The sequence below is a fragment of the Neoarius graeffei genome, chromosome 14 (assembly GCF_027579695.1).
Source record: "Neoarius graeffei isolate fNeoGra1 chromosome 14, fNeoGra1.pri, whole genome shotgun sequence".
Lineage (NCBI taxonomy): Eukaryota > Metazoa > Chordata > Actinopteri > Siluriformes > Ariidae > Neoarius > Neoarius graeffei.
This window is the reverse complement of record NC_083582.1, coordinates 4,628,179-4,643,226: the sequence shown is the minus strand read 5'-3', so window position 1 is coordinate 4,643,226 and position 15,048 is coordinate 4,628,179. Positions and strand designations below refer to the sequence as shown.

Sequence of the window (15,048 nt, the reverse complement as noted above, 5' to 3'; positions counted from 1 at the left end):
TCGCGGGGAGCGTGTCCGGGAGCGCGCGTGGGATTTCTCTCTCTGCTGGAGGAACATCGCGTTGAGGAATTCTCCACAGGGCTTTCACCTGAACACACACAGTGTATGGGCATGCATGTGTAGATGTGTGTGTTTATTCTGTTGGATAAGGGACACGTGATGGATCACACTGATCACACATTTCGGGAATGATGGAAAACCTGTTAGGAATATAAAGGGACTTTACAGCCCGGAGTGTGAGCAGGACATCATCCTCACAGCACACACATGGTAAACCATCCATCCGTTCTTTATCCCTCAGTCTTATTTATTTATTTATTTACGTTTAATTTCCAGGAGCAGTTTATTGATTAAACTCACAAAATGTAGAAATAACGCCTTCTCTCATGGAGTAGAGTTTACACCAAATTCAGCTCTGTGTGTGTGTTCATTCTAAACTGTGTCCTGCAGTGCTGCACTTAAAAACCTGAAATCATTTAAACAGTACATCATTGAAAATATATATTAAATATTTTCTAAGCGGTATGAAACTAATCCCGTCTAAATAGGGGTGCACTATAGGCTTAATTCTTACAGCATGTCCTGAGAACCTGTTTAAGAGGCTAACAACTCTCAATTATCCAATATACCCCCAAGACTGTATATATTTTTTTCCAAAAAGAAGCTTAATAATAATAATAATAATAATAATAATAATAATAATAATAATAATAATAATTTATATAGCACCTTTCTCACACCCAAGGTCGCTTTACAGTTATAAAAACAACGTTCAATTCCTGACCATTCCTCAGGATTAAGAAGAAAATAATGTGCAGTAATTTGGAGTTTATACCCCATACATACCAGTTAATAAACACTCTCTTAGAACAAAGGGTTCTTCCAGGATAGGACATTTATTTTCATGTATTTGTTTAATTATCTACTGAAATTTCTTTGTTAAAAACAGTAAAATCCAGTCAAAAAATTCAAGTTCAAACTTTCCTTTAAGAAAAAGCTCTGTTCTCTTTAAATCGAGAATGATCTATCATAGACACATGTTTGAGCAACTTTATTCACATTTAAACAGAGGGCTAAAACACTTGAAGATGGGGCTAATACACTGTGGACTAAACCACCAGGGGGCGAAACCACCAGATAATGTGTCTGAGCTTCCAAAAAGAGGTTCTCCATCTTACACTCTGTTGTAGGGTTATATATAAAACCTTTAAAGGTTCCACCAGAGGGACAACTTAAAAAAAAAAAAAAAACACTTTTTTTTTACAGTCTAGATATCAGGTCTAAATCAGCCAGCTTATGGTGCTTTAGCCCCCTGGTGTATTAAGTCCAGCTTCATGTGGTTTAGCCCCATGTTTAAATGTGAATAAAGTTGATCGGTATCCGGTGGTTTAGCCCATTCTTCAGGTGGTTTAGCCACACCATTGAATTGAACCAAGTTTGATCATAATTTTGCCATCTAAGACACCAATAACAGTCATTTATCAGTTTTAAGAGTTAAGGATTAGAAAGTATAAAGCCCGCAGCCATATATTGATTGGCAGCCATTTTGCCATGACTGCTAACATGCTGAACATCTTACATTCTTCAAGTGGTTTAGCCCCATCATTGAATTGAACTAAGTTTGACCGTAGTGTTACCTTCTAAGACACCAATAACAGTCATTTATGAGAGCTTTTAGAATTATCCCAAATTATACATTACCAGTGAACCATAATGTGTTTCTTAGAATCACGATCACATCTTTAGAGTGTCCCATGAAACTGCTCTGTTGAGCTGCAGAGATTTAAACATGTAAACCCTTGATTTGATTCAGCGAGCTAGTCAGTTTCTTCAACTATTTAAGTTAGTTTACAGAAGCCAAATGAAAAATGCAATCAAGAACTTCAGGTTCAAATGTTCCTTTAAAAAAGCTCTGTTCTCTTATGAAAATGGGGCTAAAATGCTGGGAGGCTAAACCACCAGGGGGCAAATACACTGGGGGGCTAAACCACCAGGGGGCAAATATGCTGAGGGGCTAAACCACCAGGGGGCTAATAGGCTGGAAGGCTAAACCACCAGGGGGCTAATACACTAGGGGGCTAAACCACCAGGGGGCTAAAATGCTGGGGGGCTAAACCACCAGGGGGCTAAAATGCCATCCATCCATTATCTGTAGCCACTTATCCTGTCCTACAGGGTCACAGGCAAGCTGGAGCCTATCCCAGCTGACTATGGGTGAGAGGCGGGGTACACCCTGGACAAGTTGCCAGGTCATCGCAGGGCTGACACATAGACACAGACAACCATTCACACTCTCATTCACACCTACAGTCAACTTAGAGCCACCAATTAGCCTAACTTACATGCCTTTGGACTGTGGGGGAAACCGGAGCACCCGGAGGAAACCCATGCAGACACCATGCAAAGTCCACACAGAAAGGCCCTTGCCGGCCACTGGGCTCGAACCCAGAAACTTCTTGCTGTGAGGCGACAGTGCTAACCACTACGCCACCATGCCACCCGGGGGACTAAACCACCAGGGGGCTAAAATGCTGGGGGGCTAAACCACAGGATACTGGGTTTTTGAATGGTTCATTGAATGATAAATGTTTCTTAGCTTACAAAAAGTTGTATATCTTTTCAAGGTCAAGGCTTTTTTAATTTGTCATTTCAACCATATACAGTTAGTACAGTACACAGTTAAAATGAAACAATGTTTCTCCAGGACCATGGTGTTACATTAAACATCACAGGACTACAATCTACAATACAACATAAAGTGCAAAAGTGCAACGAGTGAACACTGCAGACAGTAAATGACACAAAGAGCATAAAAGCATAGAGTTGAGTGTGCATATTGTGGTAGTATATGAAAAGGGAATACATAAATGTAAACCTTGTGTGTGTGCGAGAGACACTGTAAACATTGTAAAGCAGTAGTGCATTATTGTACACTGTGCAATACTGCAGTGTGAGTGGTGTGTTCAACAGTTCGTGAGAATCAGTCCAGTCTCAGAGTTGAGGAGTCTGATGGCATGAGGAAAGAAACTGTTACGGAGTCTGGCTGTGAAGGCCGAAATGCTTTGGTACCTTTTTCCAGATGGTAGGAAGGTGAAGAGATTGTGTGAGGGGTGTGTGGGGTCGACAACAATGCTGGCGGCTTTCTGGATACAGTGTGTGGTATAACTGTCCATGATGGAGGGAAGAGAGACTCCAATGATCTTCTCAGCTGTCCTCACTATCCGCTGTAGGGTCTTGCGATCTGAGATGGTGCAATTCCCAAACCAGTCCAGGATGCAGCTACTCAGAATGCTCTCAATAGTCCCCCTGTAGAATAAGTGAGTATGGGAGATGGGTTTTCCTCAGCCTCCGTAGGAAGTATAGATACTGCTGGACTTCTTGGCTATGGAGCTGATGGTGAGGGACCAGGTGAGGTTCTCCGCCAGATGAACATCAAGGAGTTTGGTGCTCTTGACATTCTTCATGAGTGAGCCATTGATGTACAGTGGCGAGTGGTCACTCTGTGTTCTTCTGAAGTCAACAACCATCTCTGTTGTTTTGTCCACGTTCAGAGACAGGTTGTTGACTCTGCACCAGTCTGATAGCCGTTGCATCTCCCCTCTGTATGCTGACTTGTCATTCTTACTGATGAGACCCACCACAGTCGTGTCATCAGCAAATCTGATAACGTGATTTGAACTGTGAGGTGCTGCACAGTCGTGAGTCAGCAGAGTGAACAGCAGTGGACTGAGCACACAGCCCTAAGGGACCCCAGTGCTCAGTATGGTGGTGGTGGAAGTTCTGCTCCCAATCCAGATTGACTGAGATCTCTCAGTCAGGAAGTCCAGGATCCAGTTGCAGAGGGAGGTGTTCAGGCCCAGCAGGCTCAGCTTCCCAATTAGCTGCTGAGGGATGATTGTGTTGAATGCTGAACTGAAGTCTATGAACAGCATTCCAACATATGTGTCCTTCTTGTCCAGGTGGCTAAGGGCCAGATGAAGGGTAGTGGCTATGGCGTCATCTGTTGATTGGTTATGGCGATACACGAACTGCAGGGGGTCCAGGGAGGGAGGCAGCAGGGTCTTTACATGCCTCATGCCAAGCCTCTCAAAGCACTTCAAAATGATGAGTGTGAATGCAACGGGATAGTAGTCATTGATGCAAGACACTGAAGACTTCTTCGGCACAGGGACGATGGTAGTGGCCTTGAAGCACTTAGGAACGATGGCGTTGCTCAAGAAGATGTTGAAGATGTCAGTGAGAACATCTGCCAGCTGGTCCATACATCCTCTGACCACTTTACCAGGGATGTTGTCTGGTCCAGCAGCCTTCTGTGGGTTGACTCTGTGTAGAGTTTTCTTCACATCGGCTGTGGTCAGACACAGCACCTGGCTGTTGGGAGGAGGGATGATCTTCCTCGCTGCCATGCTGTTCTGTGCCTCAGACCATGAATAGAAGCTGTTCAGTGCATCTAGAAGGGAGGCATTATTGTCACAGGCAGGTGGTGTTGTCCTGTAGTTCGTGATGGCCTGGATGCCCTGCCACATGCTCTGTGTGTTGCAGCTGTTCTGGAAGTAGTTGTGGATTCTCTGGGCGTGTGTGTGCTTTGCTGCTCTGATGGCCTGAGACAGTTTGGCCCTCGTTGCCCTTAGGGCTGCCCTGTCACCTGCTCTGAAGGCAGCATCTCAGGTCTTCAGCAGTGCATGCACCTCTGCAGTAATCCACGGCTTCTGGTTGGGGCGAGTGATGATGGTCTTAGAGACAGGAACATCATCAGTGTGCTTGTTGATGTACCGGTAGCTGATCACTGATGCTGTGTACTCCTCTAAGTTAGTACAGTCACCATTGGTTGCAGCTTCCCTAAATATGTCCCATTCAGTTCTCTTAGAACAATCCTGGAGAGCAGAGATGGCTCCTTCTGGCCAGGTTTTGACCTGCCTTAGAACCGGTTTGGAACGTCTGATGAGCGGTCTGTATGCTGGAATTAGCATAACAGAGATGTGGTCTGAGTTGCCGAGATGGGGGTGGGGCATCGCCCGTACACGCTGGGAATGTTTGTGTAAACAAGATCCAGCGTGTTCGCCCATCTCGTTGCAAAGTCCATATAATGATGAAATTCAGGGAGCACTGACCTGAGAGTCTCATGGTTGAAATCTTACACTGTTGTAGGGTTATACATAAAGCCTTTAAAGGTTCCACCAGGGGGACAAACTTTAAAAAACAAACAAAAAAAAACTTCAATTTTTTTTAATTGTCTTGATATCAGGTCTAAATTAGACCTACTGTAGAATATGATGTAAATGATAGACAAGTTAAAGATGACCTTTAATTAATTTGTACCGCACGTAGAAGGAATTACAGTTAGGAAAAAAATGGGTTGTTCAAAGTTTCACTGGGTTCTTAGCTTTGGAAAAAGGGTTCTACTTCAAAGAGGAACCATTTCTGATTTGGGAATACTGTTGTAGATTTGTACATAAAAACTTGAGAGTTCCAGATGGACAGATCTCCTCACCCTATTTCTAGAGCTCTAGAGATAGGGTGAGGAGCTCCGACATCTGGAGGGATCTCGGAGTCAAGCCACTGCTCCTTCATATCGAAAGAAGTCAGCTGAGGTGGTTCAAGCATCTGATTAGGATGCCTCCTGGGCACCTTCCTTTGGAGGTTTTTCAGGCACGTCCAACTAGGAGGAAACCTCAGGGTAGACCCAGAACACGCTGGAGAGATTATACATCTCATCTGGCCTGGGAGTGCCTTGGGATACCCCAGGAGGAACTGGAAAGCGTTGCTGAGGAGAGGGATGCCTGGAATACCCTGCTTAGCCTGCTGCCACTGTGGCCTGACTTCAGATAAGCGGAAGAAAATGGATGGATGGATGAATCTAGATGGACAACTGAAGAACCGTTAAGGTGGATTTTAAGAGTGAACCTTATCAAGGTGTTCCTTATATAATAAAATGACACACACCTTTCAGCCAATCAGAAAGGACTGTTTATTCTGAAGCCTGTTATACAACCCCGATTCCAAAAAAGTTGGGACAAAGTACAAATTGTAAATAAAAACGGAATGCAATAATTTACAAATCTCAAAAACTGATATTGTATTCACAATAGAACATAGACAACATATCAAATGTCAAAAGTGAGACATTTTGAAATTTCATGCCAAATATTGGCTCATTTGCAATTTCATGACAGCAACACATCTCAAAAAAGTTGGGACAGGGGCAATAAGAGGCTGGAAAAGTTAAAGGTACAAAAAAGGAACAGCTGGAGGACCAAATTGCAACTCATTAGATCAATTGGCAATAGGTCATTAACATGACTGGGTATAAAAAGAGCATCTTGGAGTGGCAGCGGCTCTCAGAAGTAAAGATGGGAAGAGGATCACCAATCCCCCTAATTCTGCGCCGACAAATAGTGGAGCAATATCAGAAAGGAGTTCGACAGTGTAAAATTGCAAAGAGTTTGAACATATCATCATCTACAGTGCATAATATCATCAAAAGATTCAGAGAATCTGGAAGAATCTCTGTGCATAAGGGTCAAGGCCGGAAAACCATACTGGGTGCCCGTGATCTTCGGGCCGCTGCATCACATATAGACATGCTTCTGTATTGGAAATCACAAAATGGGCTCAGGAATATTTCCAGAGAACATTATCTGTGAACACAATTCACCGTGCCATCCGCCGTTGCCAGCTAAAACTCTATAGTTCAAAGAAGAAGCCGTATCTAAACATGATCCAGAAGTGCAGACATCTTCTCTGGGCCAAGGCTCATTTAAAATGGACTGTGGCAAAGTGGAAAACTGTTCTGTGGTCAGACGAATCAAAATTTGAAGTTCTTTATGGAAATCAGGGACGCCGTGTCATTCGGACTAAAGAGGAGAAGGACGACCCGAGTTGTTATCAGCGCTCAGTTCAGAAGCCTGCATCTCTGATGGTATGGGGTTGCATTAGTGCGTGTGGCATGGGCAGCTTACACATCTGGAAAGACACCATCAATGCTGAAAGGTATATCCAGGTTCTCGAGCAACATTTGCTCCCATCCAGACGACGTCTCTTTCAGGGAAGACCTTGCATTTTCCAACATGACAATGCCAAACCACATACTGCATCAATTACAGCATCATGGCTGCGTAGAAGAAGGGTCCGGGTACTGAACTGGCCAGCCTGCAGTCCAGATCTTTCACCCATAGAAAACATTTGGCGCATCATAAAACGGAAGATACGACAAAAAAGACCTAAGACAGTTGAGCAACTAGAATCCTACATTAGACAAGAATGGGTTAACATTCCTATCCCTAAACTTGAGCAACTTGTCTCCTCAGTCCCCAGACGTTTACAGACTGTTGTAAAGAGAAAAGGGGATGTCTCACAGTGGGAAACATGGCCTTGTCCCAACTTTTTTGAGATGTGTTGTTGTCATGAAATTTAAAATCACCTAATTTTTCTCTTTAAATGATACATTTTCTCAGTTTAAACATTTGATATGTCATCTATGTTCTATTCTGAATAAAATATGGAATTTTGAAACTTCCACATCACTGCATTCCGTTTTTATTTACAATTTGTACTGTCTCAACTTTTTTGGAATCGGGGTTGTACACTGTATACACATTATCACTCGATATAAATAAATTAGCTGTGTATCTGTTCACAAAAATGTCTCACCGTCATCGGCATTTTTACTGTAAAATTAAAGCCATCTGATTGGCTGGTTTGTTCAGTCCTATTTATACAGGATTAGTTTAAAATACAGACTGATTTTCTGCACATATTTCTGCTATATTAGTTTTTTTCCACATGTATTTTGTTGTATGCTAATTTTTTTAGTCAGTGTAGTAAGAAAAGATCATCATCCATCATCACCATGACACACTCGTAGCTCAGTTGTTTATCTCTGGTGCAGAGAAAAATCTGTCTCAGTGGAACGAATGCCGTTAAACCCCCATCTCTCTCTCTCTCTCTCTCTCTCTCTCTCTCTCTCTGTCTCCCTGCCCCCCCAGTGTCACTTTATTTCCTCTCACACTCACTGGCTCCTTTGTGGCCCCCTTTTGGAAGGTTAATTTGTGTCGTCTACCCCAGGGGGAGCGTTTTGCATTGCAGATTTTCACCACTGATGTGAGTGAAGGCTTTGAGAACCTAATGAGGGTCATGAATTTCAAAGTGCAAGGGCCGGTGACATCCTCTGTCAAATCAGTGCCATTGCATGTGCTAATGAAATCAGTGAAATACACAACTCAGTTTCAGCTCCACAACACACCCATAGTATCTTTACATTCATAATAAACTACTGAGTAACTTTCATAATAATAAGTTCAATTTCTATAGCGCCTTTCACAATCCCAAGGTCGCTTACTTTACCCCAACTTTCCTGTTTTTCAGCACTCCTTAGAAATCATTTCAAACCTTGTTGAGAAACAAGGTCAAGAACATACAACATGGGTAATCGTGTGTATAAAGCCAGACAAAGAAACGAAGGCTTTCATCCAGGAACCAGGTAATGATGTCGTCACCAAAACTCAGGGTTAAAGCTGATCAGATCTCTGATTCAAACATCACCGGTGTGGACATGGCATCCAAGGCCATCACGTCAGCCTCTGAAGTGGGTATGGACTTGGAGACCACCCTGTTGATCTCTGGCATAAGCATGGCATGAGGGTTCCATTGGTCCCTGTTATGGGTGTTTCCCTCTGAAGCCTCTTACGCATAACCTCCACGAGCCTGTCTTCCTCCTCTATTCTTCTCCGTTTGGTGGTGGTTGGAAGCACTGAGTCACCAGTGTTCAGCCACATCACCTCGGCTGACACTTTGGTCACAGCCCCCCCACCCAAAATTCTTTTGAAGGAGCCAGGTCTTGAACTGGTCAAGCTCCCTCTGGTTCACTCAGATTTGCTTATTCTGGCCCTGCAAGCACTGGAAAAAGTCTGCTGTGTCCACCAGGTAGGTTTTCCTTTCTGTCAGGGAAGGAACACTCAAGGCGGATGCAAACACCGAGCGGTTTCTTTACAGTTCCAATACTAAACAAACACATAAGGCATAAATCAGCTTAGACATCAGCCTGGCCAAGATAACTTCAATAAACAAGGTCAAGAACACACATGGGCGGCACGGTGGTGTAGTGGTTAGCGCTGTCGCCTCACAGCAAGAAGGTCCTGGGTTCGAGCCCCGGGGCCGGCGAGGGCCTTTCTGTGTGGAGTTTGCATGTTCTCCCCGTGTCCGCGTGGGTTTCCTCCGGGTGCTCCGGTTTCCCCCACAGTCCAAAGACATGCAGGTTAGGTTAACTCAGGGGTGTCAAACCTGATCCATAAAGGGCCGTGTGGCTGCAGGTTTTCATTCCAGCCATGCAGCAGCACCCTGATTTGGCTTATTCAATCAACTGACACACCCACCCTTTAATCAAGGGTGGTTGTGGCTGCAAGTATTTGACTGTGTGAAGACAGTTCAGTTGATTGAATGAGCCAAGTCAGGTGTGCTGCTGCATGGCTGGAATGAAAACCTGCAGCCACAAGGCCCTTTATGGATCAGGTTTGACACCCCTGGGTTAACTGGTGGCTCTAAAATTGACTGTAGGTGTGAATGTGTGTGTGAATGGTTGTCTGTGTCTGTGTCAGCCCTGTGATGACCTGGCGACTTGTCCAGGGTGTACCCCGCCTTTCGCCCGTAGTCAGCTGGGATAGGCTCCAGCTTGCCTGCGACCCTGTAGAAGGATAAAGTGGCTACAGATAATGAGATGAGATGAGAAGAACACACATGGGGAATCATGTGTATAAATTGAGACAAAGAAACACCCGGAACTAAGGCTTTTATCCAGGAAGTAATCATGACAGAAACTCAAAGCAGGTGTGTAGAATCATGGACGTGACACGATCGTCCATGGTAGCCGTGACCACAGGCAGCTGGGAAACACAGTCTGGAAATGTTATCCAGAAGTGCTGCTCAGAAGCGCTGTCCGGCACCGACATGACCGGGTTAGAAAGAAATAGTTTTTCAAGAGTTCTCTAATGATTCATTGGATATTTAAGGGATCATTGCTTCCAAAACACTCCTCCACAACCAGAAAACCCAAATATTTTTAAAAAATTTAAAAGACTACCAATAGAAATTTTGTCCCATATTTTCTGTATATACTGTATGTTTTATATTATACGGCCCATTCTATAATTGCGAGTACATTTCAAGTGTTGACTCTGTTATCGTTAAACTGGGCAATCCATTAACAGAATCATTGACAACAGAGTTGACATTTTCCACCATTTTGTGTCTTAACTCCATACGCCAACCTCAAACTAGCTACCACATGGCATGTATAAAAATAAAATTTTACGGATTTTAATCATATTATTGCTTTTTAAACGAGCAAGAGATTCACTCCAATATTACAAGAACAGAGTTGAATAACAGAGTTGAATAATTAATCTACTGTTGGTGTAAAATCCTCAACATTTTGTTCACATTAACGAGAGAAGAAACAGAACATAGCATACCTCACTGCCTTTCTGAAGTTTCCCGCCAGAGGAAGTGACATCACTTGGTGCAGGTGTCATTCGTATTATTAAAAGTCTTTGTGGAGTTTATGACATTTTTTAACAGAGTTGACAAGAACATTGGGAGGGATAATAAATATATTTTTTATTATTGAAGTTTAGCCCTGTGATGACCTGGCGACTTGTCCAGGGTGTACCCCGCCTTTCGTCCGTAGTCAGCTGGGATAGGCTCCAGCTTGCCTGCGACCCTGTAGAACAGGATAAAGCGGCTACAGATAATGAGATGAAATGAGATTATTGAAGTTTCACATAATACAGAAAATAGACTTTCTATACAGTTGATTTTATAAGAGTGAATAGAATAAGCCCCAAAACCCAGACTGTTAGACTGAATCACTTCCTGTTTATTGGAGTTGAATGGATTAATCAGGAGTCGAAGACAGCCAATAATGTGGGGGGAGGGGTGGGAGTCATTCAGTTAATGTTTAAAGCCTCGGTCACAACCGGCCGTACACACTCCTACGGCCGGTCTACGTGCAAAAAAACGCAAGAAACGCACGGAGGGCGCGCGTGTGACGTGCTGATTTTCGAGCCGTAGACTGGCCGCAGAGGTTCTTTGTCATGTCAAACAAACTCTACGGGCGCTTACGTTTTTTTCAGGTTGCAAGACAAACTTACGGCCAACGTGCGTCTTTCTCCATGAACAAAAAAAACGCAGCGATTTGGGAAACGTCAAAAATCGCACGGCCAAAAAATCGTACATCCGGTTGTGACCTAGGCTTTATGGATAAATTGGGTCTAAAATGTACATCAAGCATCGCTGTTGGTGAAAGTTTGTCATAATTTTCATTATTGTTCAAAACTGATTCAATAAAGATTTCTTTTGTGGAAAATATCAAAAGGTTTATCTCAGAGATGCAAAATGGACCCCGAATTCTAGATCCAGATACAGTATTTAATGCGCTTTTTAATGTATCATTGAAACTGACAGCTAAACATCGTGAAATTTCACACTTAAATAGCAATCATGCTTGAAAATGAGAACGGATTTGATGAATGAAAATCACATTAAAATAAAAATGATCTACCCAGCTTTATAGGAGTCCAAGTGCAGACTTCTAATGAGTCATGAGTGTGTGGTGTGGGAAAACCCCGAGACAACATTCGAGAGGAAGTGTGAAAGGAACCGAGACTCTGTCGTTCTCTGTTCAACTCTATGCAGAAGTACAGACTTGTCCTATTCAGATGGGATTAGTTTTCATACTATAAACTGTATGCATTTGTATGACACACACCTCATTTTAATACACACTGATTGTTTTGATCTTTATTATAAGTGCTTGTTGTAGGGGGTGTGGCCAAGCAAACTGAGCTTGATCATTTCAAGCAGGTCACATGACTAAGTCAGATGGGATATACTGTACATTACCTGGAGTTAGATATGGAGCTGCAATCTTTCCAGAAGTGTACAGAGTGTGGATTTGGACTAACGTACCAGAACCAGTGTAGAGCTGGCTCAGCCTGGGGAGATAGAAGAAGAAGAAACCTTTATTTGTCACATGCACACTTCAAGCACAGTGAGATTTAGCCTCTCCATCTGAAGCAGTGAACACACGCACACACACCCAGAGCAGTGGGCAGCCATACTACAGCGCCCGGGGAGCAGTCAGGGGTTCGGTACCTCGCTCAAGGGCACTTCAGCCCAAGGCCGCCCCACGTTAACATAACTGCATGTCTTTGAACTGTGGGGGAAACCGGAGCACCCGGAGGAAACCCACGCAGACATGGGGAGAACATGCAAACTCCACACAGAAAGGCCCCCACCGGCGGCTGGGCTCGAACCCAGAACCTTCTTGCTGTGAGGCAACAGTGCTAACCACTACACCACCGTGCCACCCCAAATCTCTGAAGGCTCGTTTTATTGTGGTAATTTCTCTCCTCGAACACACATCTACAAAAATCTCAGTCCTGAATTAATGAACTGATGACCAGAGAGAGAGTATCTTTGGATAATAAGGTTAAATGACAGGACAGCAGGTCAGTTGTTAAGTCTGGACGAATCTTAACGACTCTCATTACAGCACTTCCATTTAAACATGCAAACAATAATAAAGTCATTCATGTGTAAACTGAATGGGAGAAAAGGTCTTGATTTCAGTTTACTACCTCAGCGCTATCTCCAGACGCCACACACAACCTGCGGGCTGTGTATTCCTGAGCCGTTAGCGTGGTGTGTAATCATCTCAGACATGCTCCTCTACAACCTCGTAAACACTGCCGTGGGAGAGGTTTACACATGCGGAATAAAATAAAATAAACCAAGACGTGTAAAGGCTTCGTATGTGTAATTTGAGTTACTGTAGAAAGAAATCAGAGGTCTGGCCACTTTAAACTTCTCATCTCATTCATCTCTCTCTAGCCGCTTTATCCTGTTCTACAGGGTCACAGGCAAGCTGGAGCCTATCCCAGCTGACTACGGGCGAAAGGCGGGGTTCACCCTGGACAAGTCGCCAGGTCATCACAGGGCTGACACATAGACACAGACAACCATTCACACTCACATTCACACCTACGCTCAATTTAGAGTCACCAGTTAACCTAACCTGCATGTCTTTGGACTGTGGGGGAAACCGGAGCACCCGGAGGAAACCCACGCGGACACGGGGAGAACATGCAAACTCCACACAGAAAGGCCCTCGCCGGCCACGGGGCTCGAACCCAGAACTTTCTTGCTGTAAGGCGACAGCGCTAACCACTACACCACCGTGCCACCCCACTTTAAACTTTTTTTTAATAAATTGCGTCTATAGCATGTGCACCTATATTTATTTCATGCTTATTATCACCACATTCATATTATCTACAACTTTTAAGAAGGATTTAAGCTCCACCCACTTCACAAACATATCGATTTCCTTCATAGACCTTATAAACGACACTGATCTAGTTTCTATAACAGCAGCTCTGACAGTCATGCAGCTGCAAATCACAGGTTTATATCTCAGAAATACTTTAATAATTGAGAAGGTCTGCAGTCACTCACACTCAAGTAGAGAAAAGAAATGACAAAATTAAACAAATATTTAAAATGTATGAAATATGCAAACCATATACACTCACTGGCCACTTTATTAGGAACACCTGCTGTTTTCTGCAGTTCTCTAATCAGCCAATCAGCATAAAATCACGATGCATCCAGTCATGCAGATACAAATCAAGAACTTCAGTTAATGTTCACTAACATTCAAACATCAGAATGGGAAACGTTGTGATCTCAATTTTTGTGTGACTTTCTTTCTTTCACTGCAGCATGGGTGTTGGCTTGAGCCAGATGAGTACGAGGTTTGAATTTTTCAGAACCTGCTGATCTCCTGGGGTTTTCACACACAGCAGTGTCTAGAATGGTGTGAAAAATGAAAAACATCGAGAGAGTGAGTGAGTGACAGTTATGTGGGTGGAAAAAAACAGACGCCTTGTTGATAAGAGTCAGAGGAAAATGGCCGGATTGGTTCAAGATTTTTTTTTTCCAAGGAAGGATATAGTGACTCATATAATCACTCTTTACAACCATGGTGAGCAGAAAAGCATCTCAGCATGCAACAGGAGAAAGAAGAACACATTGGGTTCCACTCCTGCAGCCAAGAACAGGGATCTTAGAATCAACAAGTTCCTATTAAAGTGGCCGGTGAGGGTATGTTGCACATAACTAGCTGTGTGGATGGAATAAAGAAAGTTATTGCTACAATTATTGCACATCAGTAGTAAATAATTGCTGTGGTAGACAGACTCTATTACACTCGTACTGCACATGGAGTGAGGTGTTGAATAGTGATATGATGTAATTATTGAACCTCAGTACAGTGTGGATGGATGTAGTACAGTGGAATTATTACACAGGTGCAGTATTGAATAGTCCGTAGTCTGTTGAGTGCCTCTGAAGGAGAAGCCGAGAAGCTTAAAGGTCACGGGCAGGACTGACCCCCTGTAGCGCTCTGTGGTGCATTTTGGGTGAATTAATCTATCACTGAAAGTACTCCTTTGATTGGCCAGCGTGTTATGGAGCTCATCTCATCTCATTATCTGTAGCCGCTTTATCCTGTTCTACAGGGTCGGAGGCAAGCTGGAGCCTATCCCAGCTGACTACGGGCGAAAGGCGGGGTTCACCCTGGACAAGTCGCCAGGTCATCACAGGGCTGACACATAGACACAGACAACCATTCACACTCACATTCACACCTACGCTCAATTTAGAGTCACCAGTTAACCTAACCTGCATGTCTTTGGACTGTGGGGGAAACCGGAGCACCCGGAGGAAACCCACGCGGACACGGGGAGAACATGCAAACTCCGCACAGAAAGGCCCTCGCCGGCCACGGGGTTCGAACCCGAACCTTCTTGCTGTGAGGCGACAGCGCTAACCACTACACCACCGTGTCGTGTTATGGAGCTGGTAGGAGATATTGTCCAGGACGATACGCAGTTTATCCAGCTTCCTCCTCTCAGACACTGTCTCCAGAGAGTCCAGCTCTACTCCCACAACGTCCCCGGCCATTCAGATCAGTTTATTGAGTCTGGTGATTGT

At 43.9% G+C, this 15,048-nt stretch overlaps 1 protein-coding gene across 1 annotated transcript in view; it reads left to right on the top strand.

Annotated features, from left to right (window-relative positions):
* LOC132897905 (carbohydrate sulfotransferase 3-like) overlaps positions 1-15,048 on the top strand; it is a 42,908-nt gene continuing 27,860 nt past the window's right edge. Inside the window, exon 1 of the mRNA XM_060939171.1 lies at positions 1-270. The gene's annotated coding sequence lies outside the window, so the exon portion shown is untranslated. The remainder of the gene's footprint in view (positions 271-15,048) is intronic.